Raw genomic sequence first — 13626 nt, 5'->3', positions numbered from 1 at the left:
TAAGATGAAAAAGCTTTACCTAGCAGAAACTACACTTATTTTTTTCTGTTTAATAGTTTTTTTTTTATGGAGACATAGAAAAATTTTGTAATTTAAATTCTTAGCCTGCTGTTCTGTATTATATCACTAATGTGGTGGTTTGTCAATTTAGCATTTCTATTTTATGACTTCTTTGAATAATTAAAGAGTGAGATATTGAGGATATGCAAAAATTTTTTAATACACGTACTAATAGCATCTCTGGATTGTAATTGCCAAACAGCATCTTTAAGTATCTACCACATCTCAGTGCTCACCATCCTCAGGAAGCTTTCTGCAATTATGCTCACCCACAACCTCAGCCACCAGACACATAAATCTGAAGCTTTATTTAATAATCTAGCAGAATGCATATACCTCTCTGAGAGGAAAAAAAGTCTGTTAAAGAAAAAATGGGGGAAAACATAAGAAAACTAATAAATTAGAAAAGAAAAAAATAATTTTGTTACAGGAAACATCATGCAATTTTCATTTTGATTGGTCTAGCAGATATAGAGAGGAAGTAGGAAAAAAAAAGGATTGAAAAATTGGCATGTGTGGGCAACCACTGGATGCCAAGAATTTTATAGAAAGCATTTAATTTTATCATCACAGTGGAACACTAAGGGTATTATTTTCCCCATTTTAAACATGTCAAAACCTGAGTTTTACTAAGATTAAATAGATCAAGGTGTTAAGCTTTAAGTAGAAGAGCTGAGAGTCAAACCTAAAACTATCTGACCTTGGTAAATCCAAAGTACAATCTATTTTACTAAATTGCAAAGTGGTTATAGGAGAAACAAAATGGCAATAATATAAGACTTATAGACAGTGTATACTTCTCAACTCTTATGGCTTTATTGTGGGGGAAAATACCCATGAATAAGTGGTCAGGGGAAATAAATTTTAGCAACACATCACTGAAAACAAATTATTGATCACATTTTAATGGATATAATGTTCATTCTTATTTTTTCCTCAGGAAATTTTACTCCACTTAGAAAACCACCCCTATACTAGTGTCCATTTTCTGATTATCTTTTCTGTTTTATTTCCTGTCATAGAGTATTAGATATAATTTACTACCTTTTTTCAGGATATATAAATACAAATTTAGGGATAAGCTAAGTGTATTAATATACTACAGATTATGCTATGAATAATGCTGTTTCATAGTGCGAAATTTAACTAAATTTACTGAGAAAACTTCCAGAACAACTTGAATCCCTATGTTTGTAATCAATAATACTGTAATATTAAATATAACAATTTCTGTGAATCTAGTCTTATTATTTCTCATTTTAAAGAATGTTTTATTCCACTGAAATAGGAAGAATAGTTAGGAAACTGCAAGCCTGCAGTCAAAGGATGCGTGTAAAGAGGAAGGGAGCTTGCACTGTGGCTCGGCGATTAAGAAACTGCCTGTGACGCAGTATCCCACAGGAGCACCCACCCAGGGGAGAGACAAGAATGTAGTTCCAGGTTCCTGGCTTTGGCCTGGCAAAGCCCCTGAAATGGTGATCACTTAGGGAGTGAAACAGCAGAAGCAGTTTCTCTCTCTTCCTCTCTCTCTCTCTTTCTCTCCCCTCTCTTCCCTCCCTCTTTCTATGTAGCTCCATCTCTCAAATAAAGAAATAAATAAATTTTTAAGTATGAAGAGAGGGAAAGTCTAAGAGACATTATGGCAATGATCGTTTATTACAGAACTCTGTCTGAGAGAGTTGAATCCCATTTGGGATCCAAGAACTGTGATTAGAAATGGACCCACATGATTTCCAATCCATGTGACAGTTCCAAACATTCTGAGAGTCTGCAGAGGGAAGATAAAAATAAAATTAAAAGCATCAAAAAATCCAACATACTTACACAGAAAAAAATGAGATTAATTTTAGTCTTCATGTCTACAGCACTGCATTCTGAAATGTAATGGGATCATACTTTTAAATATGAAGGGAAAATAATACATACCTGAACTAAAAGTAAGAAAGGTAATCAGGTATATTAACCACTAAAGGATTTAGATATCTACATATATGTTCAATTAGAAAAAAAATTGTATCATTTCAAGAAAATGAAAATTGAAGGAACAGGATGATATAAGTTGCAAGAAATCCCTTGTCTTTTGAATTAGAGACAGTTAACAGGTCTGTGTTTATGTGCAAATACACCAGAAAGTCTAGTACCCTGTGTCAAGATGCAAATGGTAGGGCCTGGCACTGTGTGACACAGCAGGTTAAGCTTCTTTCTGCAACAACATCATCCAATATGGGCCCTGGTTCAAGTCCCGGCTGTTCCACTTCTGATCCAACTCTCTGCTAATACATCTAGGAAAACAGCAAATGATGACTCAAGTCCTTGGGCCCCTGCTGCTTATGTGGGAGACCTGGAAGACTCTTCTGGCTTGTGACTTTGAACTGGCTTATCCTGGACCATTGCAGCTATCTGGGGAGTAACTAGTAGATGGAAGATACCCTCCTAACTCTGCATTTCAAGCAATTAAATGAATCTTAAAAAAAGGTGAGAGTGGGAAATGCTGATTTTGGATTTCCAATGTGGTCTTTAAAGCTTGAAATTCACTGAATGTCTCCTGGGGCAAGTTTTTCTACATTGTTTAAGGCTGTGTATAGATTGATGATTTATATCAAATTTAAACAGTTATATAGTTAGTGAGGTATAGCACAAGTGCAAACTTTTGCCCAGACTTCAATGAAATAAGGACACTCCTCATGTATCAGAGTGATTCAATAGTGAAAGATAAAGGGTGTTTTATGGAATCTGGCGATTTTGGGAATGAGGGGGAAAGGGCAAAAGTGAGGACTGCATTTGGAACTTTTCAGAGTTTTCTATATTGTTTTCTTTCACTTGCATTAGAATGTCATGCAAGGCCGGCGCCGCGGCTCACTAGGCTAATCCTCCGCCTTGCGGCGCCGGCACACCGGGTTCTAGTCCCGGTCGGGGCACCGATCCTGTCCCGGTTGCCCCTCTTCCAGGCCAGCTCTCTGCTGTGGCTAGGGAGTGCAGTGGAGGATGGCCCAAGTGTTTGGGTCCTGCACCCCATGGGAGACCAGGAGAAGCACCTGGCTCCTGCCATCGGAACAGCGCGGTGCGCCGGCCGCAGCGCGCTACCGCGGCGGCCATTGGAGGGTGAACCAACGGCAAAAGGAAGACCTTTCTCTCTGTCTCTCTCTCTCACTGTCCACTCTGCCTGTCAAAAAAAAAAAAAAAAAAAAAAAAAAAAGAATGTCATGCAAGTGTAACCTGTGTGTCTTACAAATACTTGCTATTTTTTAATGGCTTAAGTGATGTCACTGGCATTGTGAACAGAGTAATTAAAAGAAGCTTGTCATCTAAATTATGATTTAGCCTTTGTTTTGGAGAATGAGGAATTAGAATGTAACCACAGTTGGCAGCTTGGCTTTCTTGTGTCCTCTGGCGTGAGGTTCTTCAAGTGCTTTGACCAATGCTGGAAGAAGTTCAAGAAAAAGACCCAAGGTTGATAGATGCAGGGAGACAGGAAATTGCTTTTGCATTATAGAATAAATTAAAAACAAAGGCAAGTGAGCCAAGCAAGCAATCAAGAACCCACCTATACAGAAATCACAGGTATTTAAGAGACAAGTTCATTTATGGGCTATGTAAATAGTATGCCCAGCCATAGTGGAAATTTACTATATATATGTATTTACATTGCTACAGTAGCTACTGCCAAATGGGAGGTCAACCTTGACCTTACTTGAGACTTTCAGATAGTAAGCAGATGGAGCATATCTCAAGCTGTACTCTTGGCTATCAAATGGAATATTTAAATTGTTCAGAATGCTAGCAACTGTGGTTTAGATATGTAATGATATTTCAGGTCCTAAAAACTCTGTCTTTGACCCTAATGATGGTTGATGCTGTGTTCATTTGGGGCTCAATTTGTGGCTTTATTTTTCTTTTTAAGATTTATTTATTTATTTGAAAGGCAAAGTTCCAGAAATAGGGAGACAGAGAAAGAGAGTGATAGTGGGGGAGAGAGAGAGGGAGAGAAAGAGAGAGAGAGAGAGAGAGAGAGAGAGAGAGAGAAAGAGAATCTTCAATTCACTGCTACACTCCCCAAATGGTTACAACAGCTGGGGCTAAGCCAGGACAAATTCAAGAACAAGGAGCTTCACCCAGATCACCCACAGAGGTAGCAGGGTCACAACCACTTGAACTATTTCCCACTGAATTCCCAGTCTCATTAACATTATTGGAAATGGAGCAGCTAGGACTGGACTCAGTGCCCAAATGGGATCCCAGCACTGCACACAGTGGCTTAATCTGATGCACTGCAATATTGACCCCATGACTTTATTTTTGAAGGGAGGTAAAATAACATGAGCAAAGTTGTCTTGAATATCTTCCCCAAGGAATCATCATGGAATGTGTATGATTGGAAAAGTATTAGAATTATTAAGATACAATGGCCAGTGCCACGGCTCAATAGGCTAATCCTCTGCCTGTGGCGCCAGCACCCCAGGTTCTAGTCCCGGTTGGGGCACCAGATTCTGTCCCGGTTGCCCCTCTTCCAGTCCAGCTCTCTGCTGTGGCCCGGGAGTGCTGTGGAGTATGGCCCAAGTCCTTGGGCCCTGCACCCGCATGGGAGACCAGGAGAAGCACCTGGCTCCTGGCTTCGGATCGGTGCGGTGTGCTGGCTGCAGCGCGCCAGCAGCAGCAGCCATTGGAAGGTGAACCAAGGGTAAAGGAAGACCTTTCTCTCTGTCTCACTCTCTCTCACTGTCCACTTGGCCTGTCAAAAAAAAAAAAAAAAAAAAAAAAAGAATTCTTAAGATACAAACAAGCAATAAGGATAAAAGTATTTTAAAATAAAATTTAAGAATTCAGGACAAGTAAAATGATAGAAGTATTGAAATAGTTAAAAATAGCATGAGAAGTGAGCATTGTGGCCTAATGGGTGCTGGTTCAAGTGACAGGTGTTTCACTTTCAATCCAGCTCCTTGCTGATGCACACAGGAAAGCAGTAGAAGATGGTCCAAGTTCTTGGACCTGCATGTATGTGGGAGACCTGGGTGTGCCTACTAACTTTCAGCTTTGTTCTGGTCCAACCCCAGCCATTGCAGCCATTTAGGTAGTGAACCAGGAAATGGAAGATCTCACTTTCTCTAACTCCAATTCTCTTTCTCCCTATAACTCTGCCCTTCAAATAAATAAAATAAATAAAATAGCACGAGAAATATTTAGAGTAGATCCTTAAATTTGCATGGATCATGGTGTGAGATTAGGTTATGTAGCTGCCACATACTCCTCATATTCAACAATCCTGATTATTTTATTTTATTCTTAATGAATTTAAATGATTTAAATAATAAATATAAAGTAATCATAAAAGGAAGCAACTGAGGAATCTACCGTCCTTCAGTTTCAGTGCTCATTAATAGTATAAAGTAACATAGAAGATTAAGACTCTGAGTGACCAGAGGACCAGGATCTCTTGGAATAATTCCTAGAGGGAACATCAAACTATTTGTTTTTATTGGGTTAAATAGCTTGGTGATGATGAAGATATTATATTTGGATTACTATGTATTGAAGACCACATATTGCCATATCTAAATCTACTAATGAAAAGTGATTTGATGCAATGACTGAAACAGGGTATGCTGTATGAAGTTAGACACAAGAATTACAAGTGATGGTATGAGATAAAATAGAAAATTTTCAACAAAAATTATGATCACGGGTATTTGGTGCAGCAGTTAAGTTACTGCTTGAAATGCCCACCTTCCACATTGGAGTGTCTGTGTTTGAGTCCTGTCTGCTCTTATCATCCCAGCTTCCTTACTTCTGATATATTAAGAGAAGCAGGAAATGACTCAAGTAGTTGGTTACTTGCCAGTCACACAAGAAACCTGGAGTGAAATCTTCCATCCTGGTTTCGGACTGACCCAACCCTGACAGCTGTAGACATCTGTTGTATGAACCAGTGAATGGAAGATCCATCAAACTAGCTAGCTAGCTATATCATCTACCTAGCTATGCCTTTCTTTCTGCCTTTCAAATGAATTGGAAATAAATAAATAAAAATTCTAAAGGGACAAAAATTATGAATGTTGTATATTTAGTTTTATCAACACTAGAATGTATTTGTAAGGAAAGGGGGACCAGAACAGAGAGGAGAGAGGATACCAACTCACACCCAAAACAAATTTATTCAAGAGGAAAAATAGATTTGCAGATGTGGCCAATTGCCAGCATAACACAATCCTCCAGTGGACTCGGCCTTATGTATCTTAGGAAGGGCTAAGGGTCAGGATGGAAGATGGGGGTAGTAGTCAGAGGCAAGTTTATCCACACAGGTTTTTCAGGTTTTTGGTGGGCTTTCAAACTTGGAAAAGAATGCAAGAGGTGGAGTGGGGAACAACACTGGCATGGGGAAGAGCTGGTCTCTTGAAAGGAGGCAGGGAAATTTCAGGCAAGGAACTAAAACACAACCAAATTCTCCTCTCTTGAACAAAGTATAATTGAAAATAATTTAATCTCCAGTAGTGATTATGTATCGGTATTAATATTCAGCAGGATAAAATTAAATTGCAAATAATATGGAAAAATCCAAGAGTCAAAATCAAATGGTGCTTAAACATTTTTTTGTAGTAGATTCTGTGTTATGGCTCATTTAATTTTTTTAAAGATTTATTTATTTAGTTGAAGGGCAGTGTTACAGAGAGGCAGAGGCAGAGAGAAAGTTTTTCCCTCTGCTGATTCACTCCCCAGATGATCGTAATGGCCAGAGCTATGCCAATCCGAAGCCAGGAGCCAGGAGCTGCTTTGAGGTCTCCCACGTGAGTGAAGGGGCCCAAAGACTTGGGCCACCTTCCACTGCTTTTCCACAGCAGAGAGCTGGATCAGAAGTGGAGCAGGTGGGACTTCATCCAGCACGATACAGGATGCTGGCACTGCAGATGTTGGCTTTACCCACAGCACCAGCCCCATGGCTCACTTAATTTTATCCCAACAATTTTGAAGAATCACTTGCTAAACAGAAATTGGAAAAATAAGGATCATTTTTTTCCAACTCCACAGTAACTTATGTTTAAGACATAAATCTGAAGAGAGTTGTCCAACCAGAGTCTGACTAATCCTTATCATTACATAGCCAAGGCAGATCTGTGTGTATCAACTTCTGAGCGGGTGAGTTCCCAAGATGCCAAGGGCTCTCAGGTTTAAGCAGAGGCAGTATGTTGCTTGCTGATATCCAATCTGTTCCTCTATCCATTAGCAGGGCTTCCAAAGCCCCTATCATATACATCGCAAACAATACAGATAACATATGAATGCTTACTTCTAAAGATTAAGAATGGACAAGTGAGCTTAAACTTGGGTATCAGCTTATAGACTGGCAAATTTATTTGTCCATGCTAAATTCACTAAGATAATTATTATTACATTATACTCATATCACTAAACTTATTTTTCTGTGTTTGAAGTTGATCAAAATATATTTCTTGGGCAACTTTCCACCTCTGTATCAAAATATATTCTTAATATATTTTTATAAACTGCTTAATAAGTCAGAAAACATTAAAAACATAATACACTTAATTGGAGGTATATATTGGTGTGTAAATATGTTTTTAGAAAATATTTCCTCGGGCCTGCACCGTGGCTCACTTAGTTAATCCTCTGCCTGCGGTGCTAGCATCCCATATGGGCACTGGATTCTAGTCCCGGTTGCTCCGCTTCCAGTCCAGCTCTCTGCTGTGGCCCAGGAGGGCAGTGGAGGATGGCCCAAGTGCTTGGGCCCTGCACCCACATGGGAGACCAGGAGGAGGCACCAGGCTCCTGGCTTCAGATCGGCGTAACTCCAGCTGTTGTGGCCATTTGGGGGGTGAACCAGCAGAAGGAAGACCTTTCTCTCTGTCTCTCTCTCTCACTCTCTATAACACTACCTGTCAAATAAATAAAAATTAAAAAAAATATTTCCTATAGCAGAAATGTTATGCTAGAATATAGGCATTATATTATTTACATTATATTAAATTGCAATGTTATTTAGATATATCATTTACAATATAATTTCAATGTTTACATGTTATTTACATGATCCTTCATATATTTGCATGGGATTATATTATTATATTATTTACATTGCTTTATTTATATATTGTCTACCTTATATTGTAAAATGTATGGAAAATAACTTCCGTAAAGTCTATAATGATTTACACCAACAACATATGCACATACACGTTTTACTACATCTAATTTGCTGTTGACAATATTGTGAAAATTGCAGGGCTAAAGAGTAAAACACACATGGTAAATCACTCCAGGGGCTTCAGATCTTAACCACATATTATGTAGAATTACTGAATGAAAAACTTCTCATTATGCTTACATTTATTTTGACTGAATATGGATTTGTATCACACTGTATTGGGAAATAATTATTTGTTCTAAATATCTGCAATGGCTTCATTCATGATATTCTCTTTTGTTTATCCAATACAATCTTGCCCTTTATTGGTTTTGATACTACAGGAAATTCCAATACCTTCTGACTTATTCATATAGTAAATCTATATTTTTACTAGTCTAATTTTTGTTCCCTTTTGTATGCTTTCTGCTACTTCAGTGAGAATTTTATTGGACAGAGAATTAGAGTCATTTAATCTATTACGTTAAGCCAAATTACTGCTTTTGTTATATGACTTCCACTATTTTGCTTGGGACACAACATTCCATCATTGTAGTTTATAGCATTAGGTATATTTCTTAATTATAGAATATATTTAGATGATTCCATGTTTGTAGCACTATATTTTAATTGCTGTAACAAAAGTCTTTAAATTTTTATTTATTTGTTTAAGAAAGGGGGAGACAGATATTTCACATCTTAGAAATGAGATCACATGTACTGTCATGTTTCAGTTCTACCATGTTTGAGAAATTTTCCCTGTAAAAATATTTAATACTGTAGTATATAACAGTGGAATGTAGGAAAGAGACTCATTCAAAAAATGAAGACAAGATGTTATGTCCAATGGTATACCACTAGAAACAAACTAATATATATTTTTTCCAAAAAAAAAAGATTTCATTTATTTACTTGAAAGAGTTGTAGAGAAAGAGGGAGAGAAACAGAAAGAGAGACAGAGAAAGAATGGGGAAGAGCACTGGCCCAGACCAAAACAAGGAGCTTTGTCCAGGTCTACCACGTGGATGACAGGCGTCCAAACCTGGAGCCATCTTCCACTGTATTTTCCAGGCCTTTAACAGGGAGCTGGATGGGAAATGGAGCAGCTGGGGCACAAATTGGAAACGAAATGGGATACTGACATCTCAGACGACAGCTTTACCTGCTATACTACCATGCCAATCCCTCTATATTTATATATTTTGGCAGAAATACTAAGTTTATTGATCATTTTTATACTGACTTGTTTAACCCAATAGCCATATCAAGATGCTAGTATTTAATCTCAATTTTACCAATGAAGATAGGAAGGCTGGGTAACTAGCCAAGGGCACACAATTATATGATGGAAATGTCAGAATTCAACCCAGAGCCCAGGTAGGGCAGCACTACGCTAGTGTGCTCTTCTGTAAGTAATGACTGACTGTGTGTGATTCAGCAAATGGTCTTTTCTCTCTGAAGTAAATAAGTATGAATGACGTTCTAACATGAACGCTATGACTGATTTTGATCTTCTCAGAGTCCTAACTACTAATATTTGTGTTCCTGCCATGTTTTATAGTTAAGGTTGTCAAAAAAACTGTGATCTACATAAGTGATTTATCAAATAAATATTCTTTTTATCTGTCACAAGAGTTTCACTACTCACTTTGACTTTTACATCATATTTCAAACAATTTGCCCGTTCTTTCATATAATATGGAAATTTTCCTTTTTTAAATAATGTTGTATTCCTTGAGTCTTTTGTTGTAATTTTACCATTAATCTACTTTGTATTACAATGTGATGTGAAAACATTTAAACAAATAATGATTAGGTAGCATTTATTTTCTCACATATGGTGTTCTACTTATCTCAACTAACAATAACTAAATATTTCATTGTATTGAGTTCTCGCTTAAAAAATGGAGCAAGTGACACATATTGTGGATTGAGTAGTGTTACATACTCTGATATAAGGCCAAATGATTATTATATAAATTAGAATTGAAATGCTGGGGTAGGCTGATTTGTCAATAAAACAATAATGGTATACAATTATTCACTCAGAACAGGCACACTTTTTTCTTTCTGTATATTCATTCATCATTACAAATCATCTTTCTCAGCACAACACTTCAGATGTTCAATACTCAAATAATTTACAATGCATAGAATTATATGCATTGGCAGACTTTTAACAAGTTTTAAACAGATGGTTTTATATCAGAAATTTTTATAAAGACAGAGAACAAATAGATATAATTTCTTCATGGCCAAAATATCTTTCATTGTTTGAATTTCTGCCAACTAAAGCAATATTGAGTGTATTCCTCTCTGAAATCCTATTTCACAACTTATAAATGTATAGATGACAGTTTCAAAGACTGGAATTGCTTTGAACATTTTAAAAAGTTGACTTTTATGATAATCCATTTGTTAACATATTTTTGCATGAATTTTCAGCATAATTACTATATCGGAAATAGGTTGCCAGCATTTGTTTTGGAGGGAATCACCGCAAGAGGCTTACTTTTCAATGACTGAATTGTACATGCGGCTAGGAAAATGGATTATTCTGAACTCTGTATCTTTAGTTCTGCAAAGTATATGTCCTCTAGATACAAACTGCAGACAATTACACCAGTGAAATGCTAGCAAGAAGTGGGAAGATTTATCTATCTACAGAGGAATATACAATCATGACACAGTGTGGAATTTCACCAGGATAATGAAGGTCATGTTGGTGTTGTAATTACACAAATAGCTTTGCAAAATTATAATCTTCATCTCTAAAATATGAGAGCCCTTCAAAAAGTTCATGGAAAATACAGATTATATTTTAATTGTATTTTTCATTAACTTTTTGTAGCCCTCACATATGACATTAAATATATCACAGCTTTTCCATATAATTATTATTTTTAAATCTTATGACTCAAATGATTAATAAATATACAGAATAGTTATGATTTACATGTTAGGAGACATTCTGCTTTATTAAATGATACATCAAAACATTTTTAAGCATTTATGGACATTTTTAAAAACCTTGATAAGAAATACTGATGTTTATATAAAATAGTTGAAATGTAACAATAAAGATTTTCTTTCATAAAGACAGTTATTATAAAATGAAAACTCTAAAGCTTTTATGCAATGTCCGTTATTGTAAAATAAAAACTCTAAAGCTTTTATGCAATGTCCGCATAAAACAAACATAAAAACATTTTATAAAATGTTTTAAACTTCTATCATCTGTTCTGTATTATAAAATTAGTATATTAATCTCATAAGGAAATTATAGACTCACACACACAAACATGAAAGAAAGCATCTATACAGGATTTGTGTGTAACATTGATCTCCGTTTATATGCAACCAGAAGAAAATATCTTTGTGTGTTTGTGTTTCACTTCAACCTGTTCAGGATCTTTTGAATCATAATAGATAGTTCCATAAATTCAAAAATCCACCAAAAACAAGTGGTGGATAGAAAGAAAGTTTATTTTGACGATCCTAGCATTGCGGCAGAATACACTCATGGAGAATGATATTGGGGGACATTGGTTTAGTTATTGTGACAGAAAAAGTTGTTTTGTGTGTTGACAACCATGTAATATTTACAGTAAGATATCAGGAGATGCCTGAATGTGTGTATGAAAAGATAAAGATGGCATTAAAATTAAAACTACAATTTTAAAATGGGACAAGCTCTGTCTATTTGTGATTGCAATTTTATAGCTAATATCCCTTATACTTCAAATATTAACTATATTCTAGAAAATATATTTCCGGATGTTTCTAATCACTAAAGAATTTTAAATTTCGCTTAAATATATGAATTAACTTCATTTAGATTAAATATGTATATATAGTATTCATTTAATTTAAATTTATATAAATTTTATTTTATATTAAACATGTATTTCAATCAAATATGTAAAGAACAGTTCCTTTTTAAAACAATTACAATTTTTACATAATTTTTGTATTTCAAGGTAAAAAATGCAATAATATAAACTTATAGATTAACCTAAGTGGTGTGACTCCAAGCTATTTGTTAAGCATTTGCATTCATGAAGCTCTTTCAGGCATTGTGCAGTTGTATAAAAAAGATGTGTAAGTTACAAAGAAAAGGGAATCCTGCTTTCCACATATATTTCTTAGAAAACATGTATTGTATAATTGAATTACAGGTCAACACTATGTGTATAGATTTTCAAAATCATTTATTTAGAAAACAAAGATAAAAATATGGATAGTTTTGAAACATTAACAATTTGATTCTTCCTCTGAGTATATATTTAGGGATGCTGAAACATTTGAATTTTAAGTTCATTATCTGCATTTGTGATTTTTTTTTTGTTAGTAACTACATATGACTTGTTACGAAAATTGCATTCCTGAATATGGAACATTTTTTCAGTTTGAGAAGTCACTGACACTTGGGGAAATTCCAGACTTGGATTAAATATTTGGTTAATGGAATAATACATGCAAATAGTTTCACTCTTACAGCATCTCATCATATCTTGTGTCATAACTATGTTTACAATATTATAAATAAATATGATCAAGTTGTTGTATTTGTGCCCAAAGCAGCATTTTTAATCTCAATATGGGCATTAACAATCATCATGTTTTTAAAGCCATAAATTGGTAACCATGCAGATAATATTAAAGGCTTATGATTAACAATAAAATCTGGAAAGCCTGAGCATTGCAGTGCATTGTGTGCAATAAATCATGAAAGACCGTCATTTCTGTGTCTGTCACAATATAAGTGAAGAAATAAGAATAATATTGATATTATTTTTTTTTTTTTTTTTTTTTTTATTTTTTTTTTTTTTTTTTTTTTTTTTTTTATTTTTGACAGGCAGAGTGGACAGTGAGAGAGAGACAGAGAGAAAGGTCTTCCTTTTGCCGTTGGTTCACCCTCCAATGGCCGCCGCGGTAGCGCGCTGCGGCCGGCGCACCGCGCTGTTCCGATGGCAGGAGCCAGGTGCTTCTCCTGGTCTCCCATGGGGTGCAGGGCTAATATTGATATTATTAATGTTTATATTATAAATGGGAAAAATTTGCATGTTGTAGGAAGTTATTGTAGAGCACTGAAACTCCTGGAATATCTAACATATAGTATAGACACTAGATGATAAAATTTATACAAATTTGAATTCATTTTCTTGAGGTCAATAGAGTACTATTCATAAACAGAATTGTTGACTGATACAGGTTCAAAAACAGTATAAATGATTCTTTTTTGCAGGGTATACCTTTCAAGAAATTTTTATCACAAGAATAACTTTCTCTTAATTGTAAATAACATAATATAGAATATATATATATATATGTATATATATATAGTGCTTAGTATAATGGATCAACACATTTTAATATTCAAAATTCTTCCCCAAATTATGTGGGTATGGCATTACTACTGTTAGAGTGAT

Source organism: Lepus europaeus, chromosome 8, assembly GCF_033115175.1.
Source record: "Lepus europaeus isolate LE1 chromosome 8, mLepTim1.pri, whole genome shotgun sequence".
Taxonomy (NCBI): domain Eukaryota; kingdom Metazoa; phylum Chordata; class Mammalia; order Lagomorpha; family Leporidae; genus Lepus; species Lepus europaeus.
Note: the sequence above shows the minus strand (reverse complement) of the source record.